The following is a 14,258-nucleotide window of genomic DNA, read 5'->3' on the forward strand; positions in this document are numbered from 1 at the left end:
GAATAAAAGGTCACCAATGTCCTTTTATTATTCGCCATAAGATACCCGCTGTCATACCCCAAAATTTTCCCATCTCATTTTACTTCCCAAGCTCATACCAAGGTGCAATGCTCAAAGACACATCCTCCTAAACAATGGCTCAAGAAGTTAGGGTTTTGTTTTCTATGAAGAAAATCAATGAATCAAAGGCTCCGATGCATTTCATATGGCTTATGATGTTGCAAACTATCTCCATGACAAAATTCAGGTTTTAATTCCAAGGATTGATCACTCAATTGCTCAGAAAGTCAACAGTCGATTAGTTTGACCTAAAATTCAACTATGGTTAAAGTACTGTCAAAACTCCTGATTTTTTGTCAACAACCTTATTTTGAAGTATCATTCACTATTTGATCAAGTATTGATCATGGTTCATCAAGAAAAGATCAGAAATCAACAAATTCAAAAGTTTCTAAATTAGGGATTTCATAGGAGAAAGTCAACTGAACTTTGACCAGCCATAACTCCTACATGGAACATCAGAAATTCCCCATCCAAAGCTAATTTTGAAGGAAATTGAATTCTCTACAATTTTGTCTCTCACATGCCAAGGCTAAAAATGCACCATTTAAGAGATATGATCCAAGACATTATAGGTCCTTTTAAAAGTCAACAAAAAGTCATCTTTTTCAAATGAAGCATGCATGAACATGGAAGATTGAATTGAGATGAAACCAAAATGAGGATTTAAAGGACATCTTGATATTTCTAAAATGGTCAAGAACATCTCCATAGGGTTGAAATTGAGAGAGATACACATGGGTAAAGTTGGATAAAATTAAGCAAATGCATGAAGTGCAAATCATGGTAATGAATATAAATTGTACACATGGGCCTAAGTCTTGGTTCTTAAACTTAATTCTAAACTTATCCACGACCCATAGGCCTCTTCTATTTATTTTTAGTAATCTTATTTATTTTTAGGCAAAATACCATTTTTGGTCCCTTATGTTAACCTCGGGGTTCATTTTGGTCCCTTAACTTCAAAAAGTATCATATTGATCCCTTAACTCTTCAAAAGGTGTCATTTTAGTCCTTTTTGTCATATTAGAGACTGATTTAGCGATCGATTTTTGAGTTTTTCCGTCGCTAATATGACAAAAAGGACTAAAATGACACCTTTTGAAGAGTTAAGGGACCAATATGAGACTTTTTGAAGTTAAGGGACCAAAATGAATCCCGAGGTTAAAATAAGGGACCAAAAATGATATTTTTCCTTATTTTTATTTTGAATTTAATTACTTAAATTCAATTTAAATTGAATAAAATATTAGAAATAATCAAAGATTGGGAGGAGATTATTTTTATAACAAATATTGAACCTCCAAATCATGGTAAATGATTGGAAATTTGTGGAGATATGATTGGCAAGAGATTGATACAAAAATAGCAAATTTTCAATCAAATTTCAATCAAATATCTCACCATCAAAACACATGATTTTATTTGATTCTCTCCAAACTTGTAACCCTAAAATCATTCACTATATATACTCATATGATTCAAGGCACAAGGAGGACGAAATTGGCCAAAAGAAGAGGATTCAAAGCTTCCAAGTTTATCAAAGAATTAGGGCACACGGGAATTTCTTTCACAGCCACTTCCAATTCATTCTAGTAATTCCATTCCATTCTTGAGGTGCAAAGAGATAAGATTGCACCAATAGGTGAAGGCTATAACGCTTGAAACGTTCATCTCATATTCATCATGTTCATGTTCTTTTTGGTGTTCGTATTCTTCATTCTAACGTATTTCAATACAAGATGATTATTTGTATGAGTTCCTGAAGATATATGGAGGAGCTTCGGACCATTTTCGTGAAGCTTTGAGGCCTAAAACATAAAACACCATGGCTAGGGCATGTTTCTTCTTCTTGTTCGTACTACAACATGCAGGTCGTTTTAAGGGAAACATGCACCACCATTGCATTCGAAGCACTCTAATTAGTGGACCCGGGATGTTTTTGTTCTTGTTAAATTTGATTTTTGCATATTGGAAATTCCCCAGAATTAGCTACGAAATTTGGTTGCAGGATTCGTAGCACAGTCGCAGGAGAACCGTAGCTAAATTTGGGGGATGGGTGTCAATGAGGAAGATGAACAGTAGCCATGTGTGTGGCGCTGTTCCATTCGCCAATCAGCAAGGCTGACTCTCTCTCCCCACGCGTGGCACTCTTGCATTCGCCAGTCAAAAATCAAACGCCCTCTCTCCATTCTCATTGGCCAAACGCGCGCAGGGAGGACCCATCTCTGACTCTTTGACTTTTCCAATTAACCATTGTTTTTTTATTTTATTATTTTGATTGGTTTCTTTGACAACAATTGTAACACCCCAAATCTACCCAACAAATATTTAATAAAATTAGAGTGCGGAAATTCAATATTCAATTGGGATGTCACATTCAACGTAAAACAACAAACAACTTAATCTCATATATCATAGATACATAGCACATAACTCGGATGAACCGATAAAACCTGTTTACTCTTTTTAAAAAATAAAACAACTTTTATTAATAATAATAATAATATCAATTATTCAACTTTACTTCGCATAATATTTTTATTAAACTAAAACAACTTCATCAACGTCATATTACTTCATAAATTCCACTTAAAAGTTAACAACTTATAGTTATAACTACAATTGAAAGACAATCGTTCATCCCCCCGAGTGCTACGTATCAGAGCAAGACCCAACCCGAACTAACAGTAACTAAAGACTTCATAAAATCACTTCAAGCTTCCACCGCTATCTTGAGTACCTGTCCATTTCCCATGGTAGGGAAACATCATTCAGAAGGGGTGAGATATCCAACAATATAAACAAGCGTATGATAAATAATATATTAAGATTAGACCATACAATTTCACCACTTCATACTTATTCACACAACAGTTATAATAACAAATAGCAACAACGATTATAATAATAATTTATCAACAACAAGTATAATAACAATTATCAGCAACAAGTATAACAACAACAACTTATAACAACAACACCAACGTAATAACAATAACAACGTAATAACAACAACTTCAAATACGACTCAACTGTGCAAATGCATGTGGTACCATTGGAGCAGAACTCCCAACTTAAACATATGTCAGGTTATCGAGGCATTTCAACTTAAACAGGTGCCATCAAGGCCAACTTAAACAGGTGCCGTCAAGGCCAACTTAAACATTTTGCCAATCCAGGCCAACGTAATATGCAAATGTATGCATGCAACAATAAAAACAACTACAACGTCACAACACAACAATGCAACAATCGCAAACAACTTAATCAACCTTGGTCATAAGACCTGCACCTTAATCAACACATCATCAATAACTTAAACAACATTGGTCATAAGACCTGCAACTTAATCAACGTATCAACAACAACAACCAGAACAACAACAACGAAAACAACAACTTAAACATGCATCAATTGCATCAACTTAATCATTACAAAACAGCCCCTAAACATCTAGGTACTAATTCTTCAATTTATTAATTAATCTACTACCAACAATTCTTGTCATTCTAATTCCAATTCTACTATTCGTTAATTCTATTATTAATTCTAATTATGCTACTAATTCAGCCTACTACATATATCATCGTTATTACTACTGCTATTTCTTCTTCACACCAATTCCATCTTTATACAACTTAATCCATTAACTACATATCTCATCACTAAGAATCATCACTATAATTTCTACTAATTAAATTAATTAATTCCAACGGTATAATATTCTAATTAATTTAAACCAATTTCTTCACTAATAATAATTATAATTCTTCTCAAGTTAATCCTACTAAGGCTTGATCCCAACAACTAACATAAAACATCAACAGCCAGAAATCAAAACATATTTCTAAAACTCGTATAACACGTGTTATACCCCAAAATTTGCCCGCATCTTTTTTCAAGAAAACTCCAATCTGAAAATTAAGAGTCTCATATAATCATGGATTTTTATTTCAACAAATATCCTGACATATGAAATACTTAGTTTTTAGAATTTTTCTTATACAGTAATTTGGCTTGCAGTTGAATTTATTCTTACGCAAACGCCAAATACTGTTTATTACTTCACACATGCTATTTATTTATTTACAGATAAATAGTACTGACACAATTGGTACAGAGTTAAGTCTTTTTGCAGGCGCAGAATCAGGAAACTCAGACTGTACTGGTAACAGTCAGTTGACAGCCAAACTGCTGGCAGTACAATTCTCAGTGTTTTGTACCATCAATCAAATCAATCTTTTACAATTCAGAATTCCAAGATTTTTGTTCTAGAAGTCTTCTGAATATCACGCGATTAGCAGAAACTCAGCACTGCACAAAAATCAGGTACGCTTAACTGTCTCCTACATAAACAGTCCCTGACTAGGGTTTTCTTGTTTTTACAGGAGAAACAAGCTTTTGAGACCTCAAATGGATTTCATGCACATCCATATATCTCAAAGTACCATCATACAAATTTTCAAACTTCAATTCACTCAGACGCACCGTCAGCAGCTCAAACAGTCAACAGACGACCCGTTTGACCAAAAAAGTCAACAGACAGTCAAAAATGAAATTTTTTGTCAAAATCCATATTTTGTCAAAGGATTCATCATTTGATCATTGGATGATCATAATTCATCAAGGAAAGATAAAAAATCAACAAAACCCTAAGATTCAAAATTAGGGTTTTTGCCTGAAAAGTCAACTCAACTTTGACTGATCATAACTCTCTCATCCTTCATCCAAAAAATTCAAACCAAAGCTTATTTTGAAGGAAATTCAATTATCTTTCAAATGCCATTGATCCCATGGTCATTGGATTCACCATTTGAAAAATATGATCAAAGACATTACAGGTCATTTTCAAAGTCAACAAAAAGACACTTTTTTCAAAAGGACACACAAGGAGCTTCAAAAATCATTTTGACATGAGACCAAAGGCATTGGTTAGAGGACTCTTTGAGGTTTCCAAAAAGTGCAAGATCTCCTTCATATGACAAAAATTGAGGGATTTACACCTTGTTGAAGTTGGCTAAATTTTGGGAAAAGGCATGAAATCAACATTGCTCAAAAATGTATTTTTTCCAAATGGGGCCAGGTTTTCATGGTTCAAACATCATTTCCATAATATAATGGGCCTCCCAAGACCAAGACAAGGCCCATGTCATTTTTATCCATTTTTGATTTAATTTTATCACATATAAGATTAAATTTAAAAAGGAAAATGGAAGGATAATGGGTAGCCTAATTTCCAAGCATGACTCACCCAAGGAATCTTCATCTTTCTGCAGAGAATTGAAGAGCAAGGCAAGTGCATTGAAGACAAGAAGACTTGGTCAATAATTCAAAGCCTTTTAATATAAAAAATTCAAGAATTCCACAAAGGCAACTAGATGCTTCTTAGCTTCAATTCTAAGCACTCAATGCTTATATATAGGCTACCTTACTTCAGTAACAAGAGAGACAAGTTCAGAAAGAAAGCCTTACTCATAATACACTTGTAACCACTTGAAAAAATTTCAAAGAAAATTCAAATTCGAGTTTTTAATTTCAGTCCATTTCAATACAAACTAAGCATTCAAACATCATCTCTGAGCTTCACTGAAACTATTCCAATCAATTGCAAGTCTTAAACATCACTGAATCGAGCTACACAGGTCACGATTTGTCCAAACTAAAACTGACTTGTATCTCATAACACAAACATATCTAGCACGATGTAGACATATATTTGGACTTGGTGTGGTGTGTAGATCATTTCTGGAACTTTAATTAAGTTTTAGACGCTTACACACGAAGTTACCATTTTAGGGTTCATAACCTAAAATTTAGGGCTTTCTGAAATAGGCAAAATTAGAAGTTCTAAATAGCACCATTAAAATCGCATGAACAATACGAACTTAACCATGGCATCGCACCAAATTTATACTCATGTTTGCTTGTATTCGCTATTATTAACAGGTGTAAAAGATTGGAGTTTTTACACCACCTGCAAATGAACGGTGTAAAAGCCCATCTGAAGGTTGAAGATGATGCGTGGCGTCCTCTGATTGGTTGGGAGGCGCGCGCGTGATTTTTTAAACTGACCTTGGATTCAGTGTTTTGCAGGTGTTCCACGTGCTATGGTCCCTCATGCTTTCCACCATCTGATCCATCCATCTCCTAATCCAACGCGCCAGATCATGCAGCTACATCATGTTCCCTCACATGCATACCACATCTGATTAGTATCCTTTTATTTTTCTATTTTTATTTTAATTTCTTTGTTAAATTAATTAAAAATAGTTTCAAAAATCCAAAAAATACACAAAAAATATTTTTAGACTTCTAAAATAATATATTATTTTCTGAAATAAAAATATTTTATTTTTCTTCAAAATTTCAATATTTTGCATAATTAATTAGTATATATTTATATATTTGCTTTTTAATTATTCTAACCAATCAAAAAATCATAAAAAAAATTGTTCTTAATGTTAAATATTGTTTATATATTATAAACTAATTTTGTACATATTTTGAATAATTTTCTTTTTAAGTTTTAATTATTTGTGTAATTATTTGCATAATTATGTTTTAATTAGCTTAAATCAATTTCAAATCAATTTCCAAAAATTCCAAAAAAATTAGTTTTGTTTTAAAATTAATTGACAAATATTTTGTACATATTTTAAACTTAATTTCTAGGTTCAAATCTATTTTCATCTTTTTTCTTCATTTTAATTTAATTAATCATGCATTAATTATAATTAAAATCAATCATAAAAAATCCAAAAACATGCCTTTTATTTTTCTTGCAATTTACATTCCTAGATAAATGTATAGGATGTCAAATTCATGTAAATAGGTTAGTTTACATTTCCTGCACAATCGATGTAATAGCGTAGATTTACTTTCCGCACTTTACATTTCCGCATTTTAATTTCCAGCAAATATAAACTGCGTGTATGTCAAAGATAAAATTGAACCGTTAGATCACTAACTTCAAAGATAAAATATCTGAATCCAAACACAATCACACTTGCACCTTTTAAGGTAATCCCTTTCTCATTATTTTCAAAATCAAAGTCAAAATTCTACTGTTTCGAGTACAAAATCGAACCTTTTGTTTGTATCCGGTGAAAGGATAGATTTTTAAAGGAAATAAGGATAAAGACCTTACAACTCAGGGTAGACCTCCTAGTTTGCTTGCTCAAATCAAAACAAACAAAATTCTCATACACTGTTGTTTTTCAAAACAAAACTTTCAAAAAAAGACAATACTTTGTATACATCCAAACACGGATTATTACAAAGTTAACGTTCTTTTCAAAACATCTTTCGAAAGATAAACAAGCATTTTGTATACATCCACACACGGATCATTACAAAATTCAATTTACAAAAGTATTTGAAGCCACATATGAGCATTCTAAAGCAATTGAAAAGTGATCGAAAAACAAGTGAGCTAAGCAAACTTAAGAGCCCATGGATAACCATGGATACAAAGGGTGCTAACACCTTCCCTTTGTATAACCTACCCCCTTACCCAGAATTTCTTAAAGGTCTTTTTTCTGTTTCTTTTATAAACCTTTCCTTAATTGGATAAACTAAAAGGTCGGTGGCGACTCTGTGAATTTTCAAAATGCGAAAGCATTAAGCGATAAAAAAGAGTCAGTTCACGTATCTCTCCAGAACAGAGGTATGGCCCGGGATTAAAAAACGGAGGTCCACAACACGCGCCGCAAACATCTCTTTGCGCCGCGAACACCACAGAAACCTTCAGTTCGCACCGCGTCCAAAACGTTGGCGCTTACCTGCGCTAACAACATCTTCCAACAAAATTAAAACTCAATTTTCTTCCTTCGCTTTCAGTACAATTCAATTTCGACCATCACAGGAACATAACAATATTATAGTTATACTCCACCAACATTTAGCAATTTTCTACAACTAATTCCTCAATAATAATAATTATAAACCCTAGGTTAATTTCCCACAACCATTGATTGAATTTTTATAACCTTATTCACCGACGTCTATCAATTTCAACATTCAACAATACAATCACAACACACAAAATAGAGGCCGTCATACAACCATGATCCCCACATATCATTCATCATAATCCCGTTTATAGAGCTAGAACCCCACCCTTACCTTGGATATGAGATTGCTCTACTCTCCCGGTTGCCATAGCTTATGCCGTCGCTTCCAACTTTTCTCCGAAAATCTTTTCTAACAACGTGCATAGACGCACCAAAAACCTGTTCGGAAATCTCTTTGTCATACGGACTTAAAATCATCAAAACGAAAATCACTCCGCTCAGAAGTTACCACTATGAGTCTGGAACATTGTGTCCAAGAACCACGATGATCCAACGGTTGGATTGGGAGAGACGTCCGTTTTACTAAGGTATCTCACTGCAGAAACTTGCTGCGAAAATTGGACTTCCTCTAGCTTTTCTCTTCCGCCATGGCTCTCTTCTTCACCTCTCCTCCAAACCCTATTCCTCTTCGTGTTATGATAGCTCTTCCTTCTTCCAATTCTAAATCCAACATAGTAAGATTATTTTATTTAATCACTTAAATAACTTAATTGGGCCTAACTGACATACCCCCTCCTTACTTCACAACAACTTAAATTAAACCCAAAGTTATTTTTAAGCTCATTAATAAAATAACACTTAACTTTATTTCACCAAATTAATCCGATTAATTACCATGTCAACTTAATAAAATAATTCCGACTTCGTCGATAAAATTCGAATTAAATACAAATAGTCCAATATTAATAATAATATTATTTCTACTATTACTTCTTCAACGAAATCAACTTTATTAATTCTCCGACTAACCGAATAAATTCCGACTTTAACTTAATAATCCAAATACGCTTTCCAAAATAATATCGACAATTTCGATTGATCCACAAACTTTGATTAAATCCAATGATTAAATTCTTAAATAATTTAATTAACTAATTAATTAAATTCGGGGCGTTACAACAATTGCAGCGCAGCCCAGTGGTAAAGGAGAAACCTTGCAATCACAATGTCCTGGGTTCTACTCCCAGTGACCTCACTATATTTTTACAAATTATCTGCTCATGGATTATGTACGGCCAAGCTTGCGCACACCCACCATGTGCCTCACGCGTTAGCCCTTGGATCAACGCGAAGTCAGATCTAACGCCTAACAGGACGAAACTCCGCCATACACCTCCAGAAGACGTCGACACAGAATCCAAAGCTGAGTTCCACTTTCTTTTTTTCTTTTTCTCTCTTATTTGTTTGTTTAATTAATTATTTTAAAACTTTTTTTTTTACTAAAAACTAAAAGCCATTTAAATTATTATTTTAGGTTTTATATAAAATTTCATACTTAGTTACTTTTTTTACTTATTATTATTAAATTTGTTTTAATAAAGTTTTTTAGGTAATTAATTTAAAATTAGTTAAAAAAATAGGTTTGATAATTAATTAATTTAGTTAAGTATTAAATTATTTTAATCAGAATTAGCCGATTTCAAAATTAATTAGTTTAGAAACCAATAATTAATTTTTAGGTTTGTTAACCTCGATTCATTTATAAACCCTAATAGCCTTAGGTTTACTGGTAGGTGTTGCCCAATAACCCTGGTTAACTTGCTCCCCATTTGGGGTTTTGCCTGTTCATTTGTTTGCCTAATTTGTTACAATTTTAATTTTTGATATGTTACATTATAATTGTTGAGATCTTTAATGCACTAACATTTTTCTTCTTCGTGGTTAATTTTTAGGGTTAACCAAAACCTTTCAATCACGCGCCACCAGATCAAAAAAGCTAAGTTTCTAATTCCTTTTGTTTAAACATCATTTTATTTTTATTTCGACTTTTGATTAAAATAGGATTTACGTCAATAGTCCATGAATCATTCATACACTAACCCTTATTTATTTTCCTCATAATTTTCAGAGTCAATCGAGGGTTCAAGGAAGATCAAGGCTCAAGATAATTAAACTAATTATTGATCCCTCTTATTTTCTGCCTTTACTTTCTGCCTTTTAATTTCTGCATTCCCCTACAGGTTTTTATTGTAATTCCCCTTCCTCGCAGGTGTTTATTGTAATAGCGTAGGGATTTATTTTCTGCCTTTAATTTCTGTAGTATTAATTGCTGTGATTAGTAATCTTAGGGAGTGATAAACCATGAATTAAACATAGATCACTAATTTACAAGATAAATATCATCGAAGTTAACCACGTGATTGCGCCACACACACACCTTTAGGGTACTTCCCCTTGTTGCTCTGTTGCCTTTATTGTCTGGCCCCTTAATGATTCTGTTGCCTCTAATTATACTAAATAGTCACGTCCCTCGATTCCGAGGATAACTAAAGCAAGGTTGCCTATAGAGATTAAAAATCATCTAGTCCCTCGAAGTTTCCTCGGTAAAAGATGATTGTCCCAATTGCTAAGGTATCCTCGCATGATTCCTAAACATGATGACTATTATATCCTTCCCTTAGACTACCTGCCCTCTTTATGGCAAGGGACAGTCTTATGGCGAACGGTTATTCTCGATGACCCGATACATCCAATTGAAAGACTTCATGCCCTCTCATGGTATGGATAGACCCTTTCACCCTGAAAAGCTAAAAGAACGAATTTCAAAACTTAGGGTAGTTGCTACTAATTGCTTGCTCTAAATTCAAAATCCTTTTCCAACTCTTTTCAAAATCAAATTCAAAAAGACTACGCTTATTTACAAGCTAAAGTTCTTCTTCGAAATCTTTTCTTATTCACACACGACACTTCAAACATTTCAAACAATTCAAAAGTGAGCTAAGCAATTAAGAGCCCATGGAAAACCATGGATGCAAAGGGTGCCTTACTCCTTCCCTTTGTATAACTTACCTCCCGAACTCAATCTCTTTCAAAAAGGTTTTTTTCTGTTCTTTTAGCCTTTCTATATATTGGATAAAATAAAATTCGGTGGCGACTCTTGCTATCCGCACATTTCAAATTAAGTCAGTTCACCGTATTAACTTAAAATAACACTCACATTTTCTCAATTCGGTGTCATTCTGTTAGCCGGAGATTTCGATTGTTAAATATGCCTTTTCGAAGACTTAAGGTTCGAAAAGAAAATGGCTTTCGATAGCCATTTCTGAAGACGTTATTTATGATGAAGATTCCTAAAATCGAAGCTGAATCGAGATAGGCTGTCTTCGAGACTTAAATGGTTTTCTGAAATACTAGAGTACTGAAACTTGAAGTATTTCACTGCATTCTCACATTGCCACGTATCGAAATAGGATTCAGGCGGGAGGTTTTGAATTTCGAATAATCTAATTAAACAAACGTAGACAGATGGCGCCCCAGGGATTCGAAACACATGCATGTGGGCAACGTGGCATTTCATTAGCATAGGACCATTAGGGTCGAATTAGTATAAATAGGGGTCTTAGTATCTTGATCCAGGGTGTTCATTTTGTACAAATCACTCACAATTTACTCAAGTATCAAGTGTTAAGAGAAAGAATTCGCTGAGAAATGTACACATGACACCAACACTTTAAATATATTTGTGTTTCTATTTCAGAATCGAAATATCTTTTAATTTCCTTTACTTTTTCGCCTAGTCTTTCTTTTGATTCAAGTATCTTTACTTCTTTCTTTAAGTTGTTACATTCTTGCACTTTACATTTATGAAATTTATATTCTTTTACATCTTCGTCAAAGTTCTATTTACGTTTATAACAAGTTTATTTTCAGTTGTGTACTTTGTTAGTTTATTTCGCAAGTTATTTATACGTTCATACCATAACCAAGTTTTCGAAGCGAAACAAAAGACCAAAGAATATGCACCAAATTATCATGAAAGACAACTCTTTGACTATGTCCTAGGATCAATCTGGTCGATCCTGCGAGTAACCAAAGTATATTTATAGTTTGGAGGACTAGCGGTTGTTTACTGGAAATCACCGTAAACAAATTGGCACGCCCAGTGGGACAGTGTCAAAAAGTTTGTCATTAATTTGTTGTTTGTTTTTGTTTAGAATATATCAAGACCTTGTATGAACCTTAGGAGCGGTAAATTAACCAACAGTGCGCAACCGATCCCTAAACGAAGGTACGACAAGAAAATGGTCAATTCGACCAGTGGAAGGGGAAACCAAGATCCCCCACAAGGATCAGGAATAGTAGTAGCAAGTACTACAAATGTTTCAACTTCTATGCTAGAAGCACAGGAGATACCCACATCGACATGCTCTGCGGCCGTGAGTAGTTCTCAGGCCATGCCCGAAAATACATCAGGGTAAACAGGGACAATGCCTGTATCTAGTTCGACTATCGTGCCTCCCTTTACAGGCACAACAGAAATACCACATTTTTCGACAAATTCTGCAAGTCAATTACATGCCCCAAGGCCATAAATAGCATTCGAGAGTTGGAGACCTTGGTACCCTTATGGAATGCCACCATCATATATGGCAGGATTACAAGGTGCAGGACCTACCTACACTCAACCTGGTACGACGACATTTTCGCCTAACGCCGGTTCGGTGGGTCGAAGTTTACAAAACCCAGGACCATCAGGCCAAATGCCTACATTAACTACAAATAATCAAGCAGCATTGCTCGAGAAATGGGTGTCCTTGCTCGAGAAATGGGTTCGATTTTTCTCCCTTAATAACAAACATTGCCAAGACTAACCAGGATAATGTAGAAACATACCAAAAGATATCTTCACAAATAGGACGTATGGATGATTTCTTTGGAGCCCCTCAAACGTCTACTAGACAAAGGAATAATTAGGCTACCGTTCGAGAAGACGAACTAATCTTGACACCTGTTCAAGATTTAGTTCAGCCACCTAGGCAAAGACCCGGTGAAAGAAATCAAGTGATAGATTTAGAAAATCAGAACTGAAGGACCAATACTGGTCAACAGGAAGTCCTCGAAGAACATCCTAGGCTGGTCGTAGTTAATAGGGACCAACACCTAGATGAAGTATTACACAGGGTTAGGAGGGACAATATGGCGACAGAAAATAACCTAACCACCCTGATAGAAAGAATTATGGCCAACAATGGCCTTAATACTGGACTTCGACGTCCAAATTACACTTCCCCTGTGGCGGAGTATATTCTGCAGACTGAACTACCAAGGGGTACCAAAGTACCCAAATTTACAAAATTTTCAGGGGATACTAGTGAATCGACTGTGGAACACATAGCCCGATATTTGACAGAGGCTGGTGATTTAGCAGGAAACGAGAATTTGAGAATCAAATATTTCCCTAGTTCGTTAACAAAAAATGCATTTACGTGGTTTACCATTTTACCTCCAAATTCCATAGATGCTTGGACACACTTGGAGAGGATGTTCAATGAACAATTCTACATGGGACAAACCAAGATTAGTTTAAAAGAATTGGCTAGCATTAAGAGGAAATTCACAGAGCCTATAGATGAGTACTTGAATAGGTTTCGTTTACTAAATCAAGATGCTTCACAGTCGTTCCAGAACATGAGTTAGTCGAAATGGCCGCAGGCGGTTTGGACTATTCGATTAGAAAGAAATTGGATACTCAATATTTGAGAGATATGTTCCAGTTGGCAGATAGAGTTCGACAAGTCGAACGATTGAAAGCTGAAAAGGCCAGAGCAAACAAGAATTATAAGAAGGAGAGAGTAGCATATATTGAGGCTGAAGATGCTGAAGGTGAAACCTTCGAAGATTCATATAGCTTCGAAGAGGTCGAAATAGACTTGGCTGAATTAAAAGAAGCACCTCCGTACTCTTGTAAACTACTCACCCTGTTAGACGCTGGCCTAAGGATCTAGAGAGGGGGGGTGAATATATCTCACAGAGTTTTTCGAAATTATTTCGACTTGCGTCTATTCCGGACCGTTATTGCAAGGGTCGTATATGTGACAAAACCACAAGATAATTGAGATTAACGATGAAGTGATATGTTATCGAATCAATACGTTTCACAGCTGAAAATCAATTAACTTCTAAATTGACAAACTTTGGTTTGCAATGCAGTAATAATGGAATAAGCAAAAAGACAAACACTTGGTGATAATGTTCAAATTGATGATGATTCAAGATGTGGTGAATTGTGATGTTTATGCAGAATCTTAATTCACAATTTTAACACTTGAATCGTTAATCAATTTTACAATTATGACCAAATATGAACAGAACGTAAATGAAAAGATTAAAGCGACAAGAACA

The sequence above is a fragment of the Vicia villosa genome, linkage group LG4 (assembly GCF_029867415.1).
Source record: "Vicia villosa cultivar HV-30 ecotype Madison, WI linkage group LG4, Vvil1.0, whole genome shotgun sequence".
Classification (NCBI taxonomy): domain Eukaryota; kingdom Viridiplantae; phylum Streptophyta; class Magnoliopsida; order Fabales; family Fabaceae; genus Vicia; species Vicia villosa.